Genomic DNA, 13,942 nt, shown 5'->3' on the forward strand with positions numbered 1-13,942 from the left:
CTTTCCAATACCACCAGCAGATGGAGACACTCCATTGCAACATTGGTTGTGAGCAGCAGTTTCTAAAAACAAATGCCTCATGGCGGATTTCCCATCCATCAATGGATGGTAAATTTTGTTTTTATCATTCACTGACCACAGAAACCAATGCATGGTCAAGCAACAGCAATGACACACCCTTGTGTATAGGCATGAGACCCTCATGTCATTTAACAGGATTCAGCACCACCCACAAGACAGCTACCTGTCATGTCATGTCAAACCTGCACAGGTGTGCTAGATTATTATTATTTAGTTTTCTTTTATTTTTTTACACCAATCAGTGTGCAAACATGGTCATTAAAACGCTAAATGAATAGACGTTCATAAACCAGTCAGTGCAACTCATCATTTTGGTCTCCAATTCTCAAACTCAAATTCTCACCCACGGAGGATTAAATGAGAATCTTTCTTGTTTAACACTGGAATGGGGTGGTGCACTGTTCACTACCCGAAGATACTGCCACATCGGGTCAATGCATAGGGCGACAGAAGCAAGCTTCCAAATCAGCTCCCTTTCTCAAAAATCCATTTAATTTATGGTCCCCAGATAGGGAACGTATGTATCAGTATGTGCTCACAAGTCACCCAAGTGCAAGTATTCACACAAAAAAAAAAAACGTGCCTCAGGATGCGATCTGTCGCAAGATCCTTTCTTTTTTTACACTTGATCTAAGCCAAAAGGCCTAGAGGGGATAACCGGGAAAGGGGTGGACCCAACCATGTCCCCTTCATGAGCACTCACATTACTCATAGGAATGGAAGGAAGGCTGGCAGCCAACCAGCCTCCCATACACTTTCTGGGTGGGTGGCAGTCAGCCACCCATACATACATACAGCACAGGCTAAACCCACATCATCACTTAAAAAAAGGACAGGCGACCATTGCACTCTGATGGAGCATTTAGCAATGCAATCCATAGCCTGGCTTTTGCCTGAACCCCCATCACTCCTCCTCTTGCATATAAGACAATATTTCAGATCTGCATATGAAAACAACACGCCTACCTTTGTTGCACATAGCTGCCTGCCTGTCTCTAGTTACCCCACTGGCTGTAGCTGCGTCCCTTCCGACATGGAATAACACCAACTGTAACGATAAACTGAAAATTAACAGTATAAACCTGCATCATTTTGGACTCTGGTATTTGCTGAATCCGGGTGACCTGACAATCGATGGTGGTGCCGCTGGTGATTCTGGCCTTCTTGGAATCTGTTGGGCCTATGTGTTAGCTCACACATCACTTGGGTATCCATGGTAACTACCACAACATGGTCATCTGCAGTTTACATCTAGCCCGTGGCATTGAATGGCATTTTAAAAGTGCTAAGGGTCCTGGTGCAATAATCCTCCCATGAGGATCAGCCTCAACGGCTTTGTAGATTGCACTCATGTCAGCAACTCCATATACATTTTTTTTTCTTCATGCTTCTTTCTTCATCCTTTTTTCTTTCTGTCATTCAGACTTTCATTCATTCGATCTCTCTCACTCACTTGCTTTAACTCATTTGTTCTCACTCACTCACTCACTCAATCACTCACTCTCACTCTCTCACTCACTCGCTCACTAAGTCAGTCTCTCTCTCTCTCTTTTTCTTTTTATATATATTTTTTTCCGTCTTCTTCTTCTTCTTCTTCAGACCCTGTCATAGCACTAATGCCTTTCCAATACCACCAGCAGATGGAGACACTCCATTGCAACATTGGTTGTGAGCAGCAGTTTCTAAAAACAAATGCCTCATGGCGGATTTCCCATCCATCAATGGATGGTAAATTTTGTTTTTATCATTCACTGACCACAGAAACCAATGCATGGTCAAGCAACAGCAATGACACACCCTTGTGTATAGGCATGAGACCCTCATGTCATTTAACAGGATTCAGCACCACCCACAAGACAGCTACCTGTCATGTCATGTCAAACCTGCACAGGTGTGCTAGATTATTATTATTTAGTTTTATTTTATTTTTTTACACCAATCAGTGTGCAAACATGGTCATTAAAACGCTAAATGAATAGACGTTCATAAACCAGTCAGTGCAACTCATCATTTTGGTCTCCAATTCTCAAACTCAAATTCTCACCCACGGAGGATTAAATGAGAATCTTTCTTGTTTAACACTGGAATGGGGTGGTGCACTGTTCACTACCCGAAGATACTGCCACATCGGGTCAATGCATAGGGCAACAGAAGCAAGCTTCCAAATCAGCTCCCTTTCTCAAAAATCCATTTAATTTATGGTCCCCAGATAGGGAACGTATGTATCAGTATGTGCTCACAAGTCACCCAAGTGCAAGTATTCACACAAAAAAAAAAAAAAACGTGCCTCAGGATGCGATCTGTCGCAAGATCCTTTCTTTTTTTACACTTGATCTAAGCCAAAAGGCCTAGAGGGGATAACCGGGAAAGGGGTGGACCCAACCATGTCCCCTTCATGAGCACTCACATTACTCATAGGAATGGAAGGAAGGCTGGCAGCCAACCAGCCTCCCATACACTTTCTGGGTGGGTGGCAGTCAGCCACCCATACATACATACAGCACAGGCTAAACCCACATCATCACTTAAAAAAAGGACAGGCGACCAATGCAATCCATAGCCTGGCTTTTGCCTGAACCCCCATCACTCCTCCTCTTGCATATAAGACAATATTTCAGATCTGCATATGAAAACAACACGCCTACCTTTGTTGCACATAGCTGCCTGCCTGTCTCTAGTTACCCCACTGGCTGTAGCTGCGTCCCTTCCGACATGGAATAACACCAACTGTAACGATAAACTGAAAATTAACAGTATAAACCTGCATCATTTTGGACTCTGGTATTTGCTGAATCCGGGTGACCTGACAATCGATGGTGGTGCCGCTGGTGATTCTGGCCTTCTTGGAATCTGTTGGGCCTATGTGTTAGCTCACACATCACTTGGGTATCCATGGTAACTACCACAACATGGTCATCTGCAGTTTACATCTAGCCCGTGGCATTGAATGGCATTTTAAAAGTGCTAAGGGTCCTGGTGCAATAATCCTCCCATGAGGATCAGCCTCAACGGCTTTGTAGATTGCACTCATGTCAGCAACTCCATATACATTTTTTTTTCTTCATGCTTCTTTCTTCATCCTTTTTTCTTTCTGTCATTCAGACTTTCATTCATTCGATCTCTCTCACTCACTTGCTTTAACTCATTTGTTCTCACTCACTCACTCACTCACTCAATCACTCACTCACTCATTCACTCTCACTCACTCTCACTCTCTCACTCGCTCACTAAGTCAGTCTCTCTCTCTCTCTCTTTTTCTTTTTATATATATTTTTTTCCGTCTTCTTCTTCTTCTTCTTCTTCAGACCCTGTCATAGCACTAATGCCTTTCCAATACCACCAGCAGATGGAGACACTCCATTGCAACATTGGTTGTGAGCAGCAGTTTCTAAAAACAAATGCCTCATGGCGGATTTCCCATCCATCAATGGATGGTAAATTTTGTTTTTATCATTCACTGACCACAGAAACCAATGCATGGTCAAGCAACAGCAATGACACACCCTTGTGTATAGGCATGAGACCCTCATGTCATTTAACAGGATTCAGCACCACCCACAAGACAGCTACCTGTCATGTCATGTCAAACCTGCACAGGTGTGCTAGATTATTATTATTTAGTTTTCTTTTATTTTTTTACACCAATCAGTGTGCAAACATGGTCATTAAAACGCTAAATGAATAGACGTTCATAAACCAGTCAGTGCAACTCATCATTTTGGTCTCCAATTCTCAAACTCAAATTCTCACCCACGGAGGATTAAATGAGAATCTTTCTTGTTTAACACTGGAATGGGGTGGTGCACTGTTCACTACCCGAAGATACTGCCACATCGGGTCAATGCATAGGGCGACAGAAGCAAGCTTCCAAATCAGCTCCCTTTCTCAAAAATCCATTTAATTTATGGTCCCCAGATAGGGAACGTATGTATCAGTATGTGCTCACAAGTCACCCAAGTGCAAGTATTCACACAAAAAAAAACGTGCCTCAGGATGCGATCTGTCGCAAGATCCTTTCTTTTTTTACACTTGATCTAAGCCAAAAGGCCTAGAGGGGATAACCGGGAAAGGGGTGGACCCAACCATGTCCCCTTCATGAGCACTCACATTACTCATAGGAATGGAAGGAAGGCTGGCAGCCAACCAGCCTTCCATACACTTTCTGGGTGGGTGGCAGTCAGCCACCCATACATACATACAGCACAGGCTAAACCCACATCATCACTTAAAAAAAGGACAGGCGACCATTGCACTCTGATGGAGCATTTAGCAATGCAATCCATAGCCTGGCTTTTGCCTGAACCCCCATCACTCCTCCTCTTGCATATAAGACAATATTTCAGATCTGCATATGAAAACAACACGCCTACCTTTGTTGCACATAGCTGCCTGCCTGTCTCTAGTTACCCCACTGGCTGTAGCTGCGTCCCTTCCGACATGGAATAACACCAACTGTAACGATAAACTGAAAATTAACAGTATAAACCTGCATCATTTTGGACTCTGGTATTTGCTGAATCCGGGTGACCTGACAATCGATGGTGGTGCCGCTGGTGATTCTGGCCTTCTTGGAATCTGTTGGGCCTATGTGTTAGCTCACACATCACTTGGGTATCCATGGTAACTACCACAACATGGTCATCTGCAGTTTACATCTAGCCCGTGGCATTGAATGGCATTTTAAAAGTGCTAAGGGTCCTGGTGCAATAATCCTCCCATGAGGATCAGCCTCAACGGCTTTGTAGATTGCACTCATGTCAGCAACTCCATATACATTTTTTTTTCTTCATGCTTCTTTCTTCATCCTTTTTTCTTTCTGTCATTCAGACTTTCATTCATTCGATCTCTCTCACTCACTTGCTTTAACTCATTTGTTCTCACTCACTCACTCACTCAATCACTCACTCACTCATTCACTCTCACTCACTCGCTCACTAAGTCAGTCTCTCTCTCTCTCTCTCTTTTTCTTTTTATATATATTTTTTTCCGTCTTCTTCTTCTTCTTCTTCAGACCCTGTCATAGCACTAATGCCTTTCCAATACCACCAGCAGATGGAGACACTCCATTGCAACATTGGTTGTGAGCAGCAGTTTCTAAAAACAAATGCCTCATGGCGGATTTCCCATCCATCAATGGATGGTAAATTTTGTTCTTATCATTCACTGACCACAGAAACCAATGCATGGTCAAGCAACAGCAATGACACACCCTTGTGTATAGGCATGAGACCCTCATGTCATTTAACAGGATTCAGCACCACCCACAAGACAGCTACCTGTCATGTCATGTCAAACCTGCACAGGTGTGCTAGATTATTATTATTTAGTTTTATATTATTTTTTTACACCAATCAGTGTGCAAACATGGTCATTAAAACGCTAAATGAATAGACGTTCATAAACCAGTCAGTGCAACTCATCATTTTGGTCTCCAATTCTCAAACTCAAATTCTCACCCACGGAGGATTAAATGAGAATCTTTCTTGTTTAACACTGGAATGGGGTGGTGCACTGTTCACTACCCGAAGATACTGCCACATCGGGTCAATGCATAGGGCGACAGAAGCAAGCTTCCAAATCAGCTCCCTTTCTCAAAAATCCATTTAATTTATGGTCCCCAGATAGGGAACGTATGTATCAGTATGTGCTCACAAGTCACCCAAGTGCAAGTATTCACACAAAAAAAAAAAACGTGCCTCAGGATGCGATCTGTCGCAAGATCCTTTCTTTTTTTACACTTGATCTAAGCCAAAAGGCCTAGAGGGGATAACCGGGAAAGGGGTGGACCCAACCATGTCCCCTTCATGAGCACTCACATTACTCATAGGAATGGAAGGAAGGCTGGCAGCCAACCAGCCTCCCATACACTTTCTGGGTGGGTGGCAGTCAGCCACCCATACATACATACAGCACAGGCTAAACCCACATCATCACTTAAAAAAAGGACAGGCGACCAATGCAATCCATAGCCTGGCTTTTGCCTGAACCCCCATCACTCCTCCTCTTGCATATAAGACAATATTTCAGATCTGCATATGAAAACAACACGCCTACCTTTGTTGCACATAGCTGCCTGCCTGTCTCTAGTTACCCCACTGGCTGTAGCTGCGTCCCTTCCGACATGGAATAACACCAACTGTAACGATAAACTGAAAATTAACAGTATAAACCTGCATCATTTTGGACTCTGGTATTTGCTGAATCCGGGTGACCTGACAATCGATGGTGGTGCCGCTGGTGATTCTGGCCTTCTTGGAATCTGTTGGGCCTATGTGTTAGCTCACACATCACTTGGGTATCCATGGTAACTACCACAACATGGTCATCTGCAGTTTACATCTAGCCCGTGGCATTGAATGGCATTTTAAAAGTGCTAAGGGTCCTGGTGCAATAATCCTCCCATGAGGATCAGCCTCAACGGCTTTGTAGATTGCACTCATGTCAGCAACTCCATATACATTTTTTTTTCTTCATGCTTCTTTCTTCATCCTTTTTTCTTTCTGTCATTCAGACTTTCATTCATTCGATCTCTCTCACTCACTTGCTTTAACTCATTTGTTCTCACTCACTCACTCACTCACTCAATCACTCACTCACTCATTCACTCTCACTCACTCTCACTCTCTCACTCGCTCACTAAGTCAGTCTCTCTCTCTCTCTCTTTTTCTTTTTATATATATTTTTTTCCGTCTTCTTCTTCTTCTTCTTCTTCAGACCCTGTCATAGCACTAATGCCTTTCCAATACCACCAGCAGATGGAGACACTCCATTGCAACATTGGTTGTGAGCAGCAGTTTCTAAAAACAAATGCCTCATGGCGGATTTCCCATCCATCAATGGATGGTAAATTTTGTTTTTATCATTCACTGACCACAGAAACCAATGCATGGTCAAGCAACAGCAATGACACACCCTTGTGTATAGGCATGAGACCCTCATGTCATTTAACAGGATTCAGCACCACCCACAAGACAGCTACCTGTCATGTCATGTCAAACCTGCACAGGTGTGCTAGATTATTATTATTTAGTTTTATTTTATTTTTTTACACCAATCAGTGTGCAAACATGGTCATTAAAACGCTAAATGAATAGACGTTCATAAACCAGTCAGTGCAACTCATCATTTTGGTCTCCAATTCTCAAACTCAAATTCTCACCCACGGAGGATTAAATGAGAATCTTTCTTGTTTAACACTGGAATGGGGTGGTGCACTGTTCACTACCCGAAGATACTGCCACATCGGGTCAATGCATAGGGCGACAGAAGCAAGCTTCCAAATCAGCTCCCTTTCTCAAAAATCCATTTAATTTATGGTCCCCAGATAGGGAACGTATGTATCAGTATGTGCTCACAAGTCACCCAAGTGCAAGTATTCACACAAAAAAAAACGTGCCTCAGGATGCGATCTGTCGCAAGATCCTTTCTTTTTTTACACTTGATCTAAGCCAAAAGGCCTAGAGGGGATAACCGGGAAAGGGGTGGACCCAACCATGTCCCCTTCATGAGCACTCACATTACTCATAGGAATGGAAGGAAGGCTGGCAGCCAACCAGCCTTCCATACACTTTCTGGGTGGGTGGCAGTCAGCCACCCATACATACATACAGCACAGGCTAAACCCACATCATCACTTAAAAAAAGGACAGGCGACCATTGCACTCTGATGGAGCATTTAGCAATGCAATCCATAGCCTGGCTTTTGCCTGAACCCCCATCACTCCTCCTCTTGCATATAAGACAATATTTCAGATCTGCATATGAAAACAACACGCCTACCTTTGTTGCACATAGCTGCCTGCCTGTCTCTAGTTACCCCACTGGCTGTAGCTGCGTCCCTTCCGACATGGAATAACACCAACTGTAACGATAAACTGAAAATTAACAGTATAAACCTGCATCATTTTGGACTCTGGTATTTGCTGAATCCGGGTGACCTGACAATCGATGGTGGTGCCGCTGGTGATTCTGGCCTTCTTGGAATCTGTTGGGCCTATGTGTTAGCTCACACATCACTTGGGTATCCATGGTAACTACCACAACATGGTCATCTGCAGTTTACATCTAGCCCGTGGCATTGAATGGCATTTTAAAAGTGCTAAGGGTCCTGGTGCAATAATCCTCCCATGAGGATCAGCCTCAACGGCTTTGTAGATTGCACTCATGTCAGCAACTCCATATACATTTTTTTTTCTTCATGCTTCTTTCTTCATCCTTTTTTCTTTCTGTCATTCAGACTTTCATTCATTCGATCTCTCTCACTCACTTGCTTTAACTCATTTGTTCTCACTCACTCACTCACTCAATCACTCACTCACTCATTCACTCTCACTCACTCTCACTCTCTCACTCGCTCACTAAGTCAGTCTCTCTCTCTCTCTCTTTTTCTTTTTATATATATTTTTTTCCGTCTTCTTCTTCTTCTTCTTCTTCTGACCCTGTCATAGCACTAATGCCTTTCCAATACCACCAGCAGATGGAGACACTCCATTGCAACATTGGTTGTGAGCAGCAGTTTCTAAAAACAAATGCCTCATGGCGGATTTCCCATCCATCAATGGATGGTAAATTTTGTTTTTATCATTCACTGACCACAGAAACCAATGCATGGTCAAGCAACAGCAATGACACACCCTTGTGTATAGGCATGAGACCCTCATGTCATTTAACAGGATTCAGCACCACCCACAAGACAGCTACCTGTCATGTCATGTCAAACCTGCACAGGTGTGCTAGATTATTATTATTTAGTTTTATTTTATTTTTTTACACCAATCAGTGTGCAAACATGGTCATTAAAACGCTAAATGAATAGACGTTCATAAACCAGTCAGTGCAACTCATCATTTTGGTCTCCAATTCTCAAACTCAAATTCTCACCCACGGAGGATTAAATGAGAATCTTTCTTGTTTAACACTGGAATGGGGTGGTGCACTGTTCACTACCCGAAGATACTGCCACATCGGGTCAATGCATAGGGCGACAGAAGCAAGCTTCCAAATCAGCTCCCTTTCTCAAAAATCCATTTAATTTATGGTCCCCAGATAGGGAACGTATGTATCAGTATGTGCTCACAAGTCACCCAAGTGCAAGTATTCACACAAAAAAAAACGTGCCTCAGGATGCGATCTGTCGCAAGATCCTTTCTTTTTTTACACTTGATCTAAGCCAAAAGGCCTAGAGGGGATAACCGGGAAAGGGGTGGACCCAACCATGTCCCCTTCATGAGCACTCACATTACTCATAGGAATGGAAGGAAGGCTGGCAGCCAACCAGCCTTCCATACACTTTCTGGGTGGGTGGCAGTCAGCCACCCATACATACATACAGCACAGGCTAAACCCACATCATCACTTAAAAAAAGGACAGGCGACCATTGCACTCTGATGGAGCATTTAGCAATGCAATCCATAGCCTGGCTTTTGCCTGAACCCCCATCACTCCTCCTCTTGCATATAAGACAATATTTCAGATCTGCATATGAAAACAACACGCCTACCTTTGTTGCACATAGCTGCCTGCCTGTCTCTAGTTACCCCACTGGCTGTAGCTGCGTCCCTTCCGACATGGAATAACACCAACTGTAACGATAAACTGAAAATTAACAGTATAAACCTGCATCATTTTGGACTCTGGTATTTGCTGAATCCGGGTGACCTGACAATCGATGGTGGTGCCGCTGGTGATTCTGGCCTTCTTGGAATCTGTTGGGCCTATGTGTTAGCTCACACATCACTTGGGTATCCATGGTAACTACCACAACATGGTCATCTGCAGTTTACATCTAGCCCGTGGCATTGAATGGCATTTTAAAAGTGCTAAGGGTCCTGGTGCAATAATCCTCCCATGAGGATCAGCCTCAACGGCTTTGTAGATTGCACTCATGTCAGCAACTCCATATACATTTTTTTTTCTTCATGCTTCTTTCTTCATCCTTTTTTCTTTCTGTCATTCAGACTTTCATTCATTCGATCTCTCTCACTCACTTGCTTTAACTCATTTGTTCTCACTCACTCACTCACTCACTCAATCACTCACTCACTCATTCACTCTCACTCACTCTCACTCTCTCACTCACTCGCTCACTAAGTCAGTCTCTCTCTCTCTCTCTCTTTTTCTTTTTATATATATTTTTTTTCCGTCTTCTTCTTCTTCTTCTTCAGACCCTGTCATAGCACTAATGCCTTTCCAATACCACCAGCAGATGGAGACACTCCATTGCAACATTGGTTGTGAGCAGCAGTTTCTAAAAACAAATGCCTCATGGCGGATTTCCCATCCATCAATGGATGGTAAATTTTGTTTTTATCATTCACTGACCACAGAAACCAATGCATGGTCAAGCAACAGCAATGACACACCCTTGTGTATAGGCATGAGACCCTCATGTCATTTAACAGGATTCAGCACCACCCACAAGACAGCTACCTGTCATGTCATGTCAAACCTGCACAGGTGTGCTAGATTATTATTATTTAGTTTTATTTTATTTTTTTACACCAATCAGTGTGCAAACATGGTCATTAAAACGCTAAATGAATAGACGTTCATAAACCAGTCAGTGCAACTCATCATTTTGGTCTCCAATTCTCAAACTCAAATTCTCACCCACGGAGGATTAAATGAGAATCTTTCTTGTTTAACACTGGAATGGGGTGGTGCACTGTTCACTACCCGAAGATACTGCCACATCGGGTCAATGCATAGGGCGACAGAAGCAAGCTTCCAAATCAGCTCCCTTTCTCAAAAATCCATTTAATTTATGGTCCCCAGATAGGGAACGTATGTATCAGTATGTGCTCACAAGTCACCCAAGTGCAAGTATTCACACAAAAAAAAAAAAACGTGCCTCAGGATGCGATCTGTCGCAAGATCCTTTCTTTTTTTACACTTGATCTAAGCCAAAAGGCCTAGAGGGGATAACCGGGAAAGGGGTGGACCCAACCATGTCCCCTTCATGAGCACTCACATTACTCATAGGAATGGAAGGAAGGCTGGCAGCCAACCAGCCTCCCATACACTTTCTGGGTGGGTGGCAGTCAGCCACCCATACATACATACAGCACAGGCTAAACCCACATCATCACTTAAAAAAAGGACAGGCGACCATTGCACTCTGATGGAGCATTTAGCAATGCAATCCATAGCCTGGCTTTTGCCTGAACCCCCATCACTCCTCCTCTTGCATATAAGACAATATTTCAGATCTGCATATGAAAACAACACGCCTACCTTTGTTGCACATAGCTGCCTGCCTGTCTCTAGTTACCCCACTGGCTGTAGCTGCGTCCCTTCCGACATGGAATAACACCAACTGTAACGATAAACTGAAAATTAACAGTATAAACCTGCATCATTTTGGACTCTGGTATTTGCTGAATCCGGGTGACCTGACAATCGATGGTGGTGCCGCTGGTGATTCTGGCCTTCTTGGAATCTGTTGGGCCTATGTGTTAGCTCACACATCACTTGGGTATCCATGGTAACTACCACAACATGGTCATCTGCAGTTTACATCTAGCCCGTGGCATTGAATGGCATTTTAAAAGTGCTAAGGGTCCTGGTGCAATAATCCTCCCATGAGGATCAGCCTCAACGGCTTTGTAGATTGCACTCATGTCAGCAACTCCATATACATTTTTTTTTCTTCATGCTTCTTTCTTCATCCTTTTTTCTTTCTGTCATTCAGACTTTCATTCATTCGATCTCTCTCACTCACTTGCTTTAACTCATTTGTTCTCACTCACTCACTCACTCAATCACTCACTCACTCATTCACTCTCACTCACTCTCACTCTCTCACTCGCTCACTAAGTCAGTCTCTCTCTCTCTCTCTTTTTCTTTTTATATATATTTTTTTCCGTCTTCTTCTTCTTCTTCTTCTTCAGACCCTGTCATAGCACTAATGCCTTTCCAATACCACCAGCAGATGGAGACACTCCATTGCAACATTGGTTGTGAGCAGCAGTTTCTAAAAACAAATGCCTCATGGCGGATTTCCCATCCATCAATGGATGGTAAATTTTGTTTTTATCATTCACTGACCACAGAAACCAATGCATGGTCAAGCAACAGCAATGACACACCCTTGTGTATAGGCATGAGACCCTCATGTCATTTAACAGGATTCAGCACCACCCACAAGACAGCTACCTGTCATGTCATGTCAAACCTGCACAGGTGTGCTAGATTATTATTATTTAGTTTTATTTTATTTTTTTACACCAATCAGTGTGCAAACATGGTCATTAAAACGCTAAATGAATAGACGTTCATAAACCAGTCAGTGCAACTCATCATTTTGGTCTCCAATTATCAAACTCAAATTCTCACCCACGGAGGATTAAATGAGAATCTTTCTTGTTTAACACTGGAATGGGGTGGTGCACTGTTCACTACCCGAAGATACTGCCACATCGCGTCAATGCATAGGGCGACAGAAGCAAGCTTCCAAATCAGCTCCCTTTCTCAAAAATCCATTTAATTTATGGTCCCCAGATAGGGAACGTATGTATCAGTATGTGCTCACAAGTCACCCAAGTGCAAGTATTCACACAAAAAAAAAACGTGCCTCAGGATGCGATCTGTCGCAAGATCCTTTCTTTTTTTACACTTGATCTAAGCCAAAAGGCCTAGAGGGGATAATCGGGAAAGGGGTGGACCCAACCATGTCCCCTTCATGAGCACTCACATTACTCATAGGAATGGAAGGAAGGCTGGCTGGCAGCCAACCAGCCTCCCATACACTTTCTGGGTGGGTGGCAGTCAGCCACCCATACATACATACAGCACAGGCTAAACCCACATCATCACTTAAAAAAAGGACAGGCGACCATTGCACTCTGATGGAGCATTTAGCAATGCAATCCATAGCCTGGCTTTTGCCTGAACCCCCATCACTCCTCCTCTTGCATATAAGACAATATTTCAGATCTGCATATGAAAACAACACGCCTACCTTTGTTGCACATAGCTGCCTGCCTGTCTCTAGTTACCCCACTGGCTGTAGCTGCGTCCCTTCCGACATGGAATAACACCAACTGTAACGATAAACTGAAAATTAACAGTATAAACCTGCATCATTTTGGACTCTGGTATTTGCTGAATCCGGGTGACCTGACAATCGATGGTGGTGCTGCTGGTGATTCTGGCCTTCTTGGAATCTGTTGGGCCTATGTGTTAGCTCACACATCACTTGGGTATCCATGGTAACTACCACAACATGGTCATCTGCAGTTTACATCTAGCCCGTGGCATTGAATGGCATTTTAAAAGTGCTAAGGGTCCTGGTGCAATAATCCTCCCATGAGGATCAGCCTCAACGGCTTTGTAGACTGCACTCATGTCAGCAACTCCATATACATTTTTTTTTCTTCATGCTTCTTTCTTCATCCTTTTTTCTTTCTGTCATTCAGACTTTCATTCATTCGATCTCTCTCACTCACTTGCTTTAACTCATTTGTTCTCACTCACTCACTCACTCAATCACTCACTCATTCACTCTCACTCACTCTCACTCTCTCACTCACTCGCTCACTAAGTCAGTCTCTCTCTCTCTCTCTTTTTCTTTTTATATATATTTTTTTCCGTCTTCTTCTTCTTCTTCTTCTTCTTCAGACCCTGTCATAGCACTAATGCCTTTCCAATACCACCAGCAGATGGAGACACTCCATTGCAACATTGGTTGTGAGCAGCAGTTTCTAAAAACAAATGCCTCATGGCGGATTTCCCATCCATCAATGGATGGTAAATTTTGTTTTTATCATTCACTGACCACAGAAACCAATGCATGGTCAAGCAACAGCAATGACACACCCTTGTGTATAGGCATGAGACCCTCATGTCATTTAACAGGATTCA

At 43.3% G+C, this 13,942-nt stretch overlaps 8 pseudogenes; all 8 read right to left on the reverse strand.

Annotated features, from left to right (window-relative positions):
• Positions 1–469: 469 nt before the first annotated feature.
• LOC130288420 (U2 spliceosomal RNA) lies at positions 470–736 on the reverse strand (annotated as a pseudogene).
• Positions 737–2,170: 1,434 nt separating this feature from the next.
• LOC130288651 (U2 spliceosomal RNA) lies at positions 2,171–2,440 on the reverse strand (annotated as a pseudogene).
• A 1,436-nt stretch (positions 2,441–3,876) lies between these two features.
• LOC130285706 (U2 spliceosomal RNA) lies at positions 3,877–4,140 on the reverse strand (annotated as a pseudogene).
• Positions 4,141–5,582: 1,442 nt separating this feature from the next.
• Positions 5,583–5,849, reverse strand: LOC130288421 (U2 spliceosomal RNA; annotated as a pseudogene).
• A 1,436-nt stretch (positions 5,850–7,285) lies between these two features.
• Positions 7,286–7,549, reverse strand: LOC130285707 (U2 spliceosomal RNA; annotated as a pseudogene).
• Positions 7,550–9,006: 1,457 nt separating this feature from the next.
• Positions 9,007–9,270, reverse strand: LOC130285708 (U2 spliceosomal RNA; annotated as a pseudogene).
• A 1,465-nt stretch (positions 9,271–10,735) lies between these two features.
• LOC130288491 (U2 spliceosomal RNA) lies at positions 10,736–11,003 on the reverse strand (annotated as a pseudogene).
• Positions 11,004–12,460: 1,457 nt separating this feature from the next.
• On the reverse strand, positions 12,461–12,725 carry LOC130289637 (U2 spliceosomal RNA; annotated as a pseudogene).
• Positions 12,726–13,942: the final 1,217 nt, after the last annotated feature.

The sequence above is a fragment of the Hyla sarda genome, chromosome 8, assembly GCF_029499605.1.
Source record: "Hyla sarda isolate aHylSar1 chromosome 8, aHylSar1.hap1, whole genome shotgun sequence".
In the NCBI taxonomy this organism is placed as follows: domain Eukaryota; kingdom Metazoa; phylum Chordata; class Amphibia; order Anura; family Hylidae; genus Hyla; species Hyla sarda.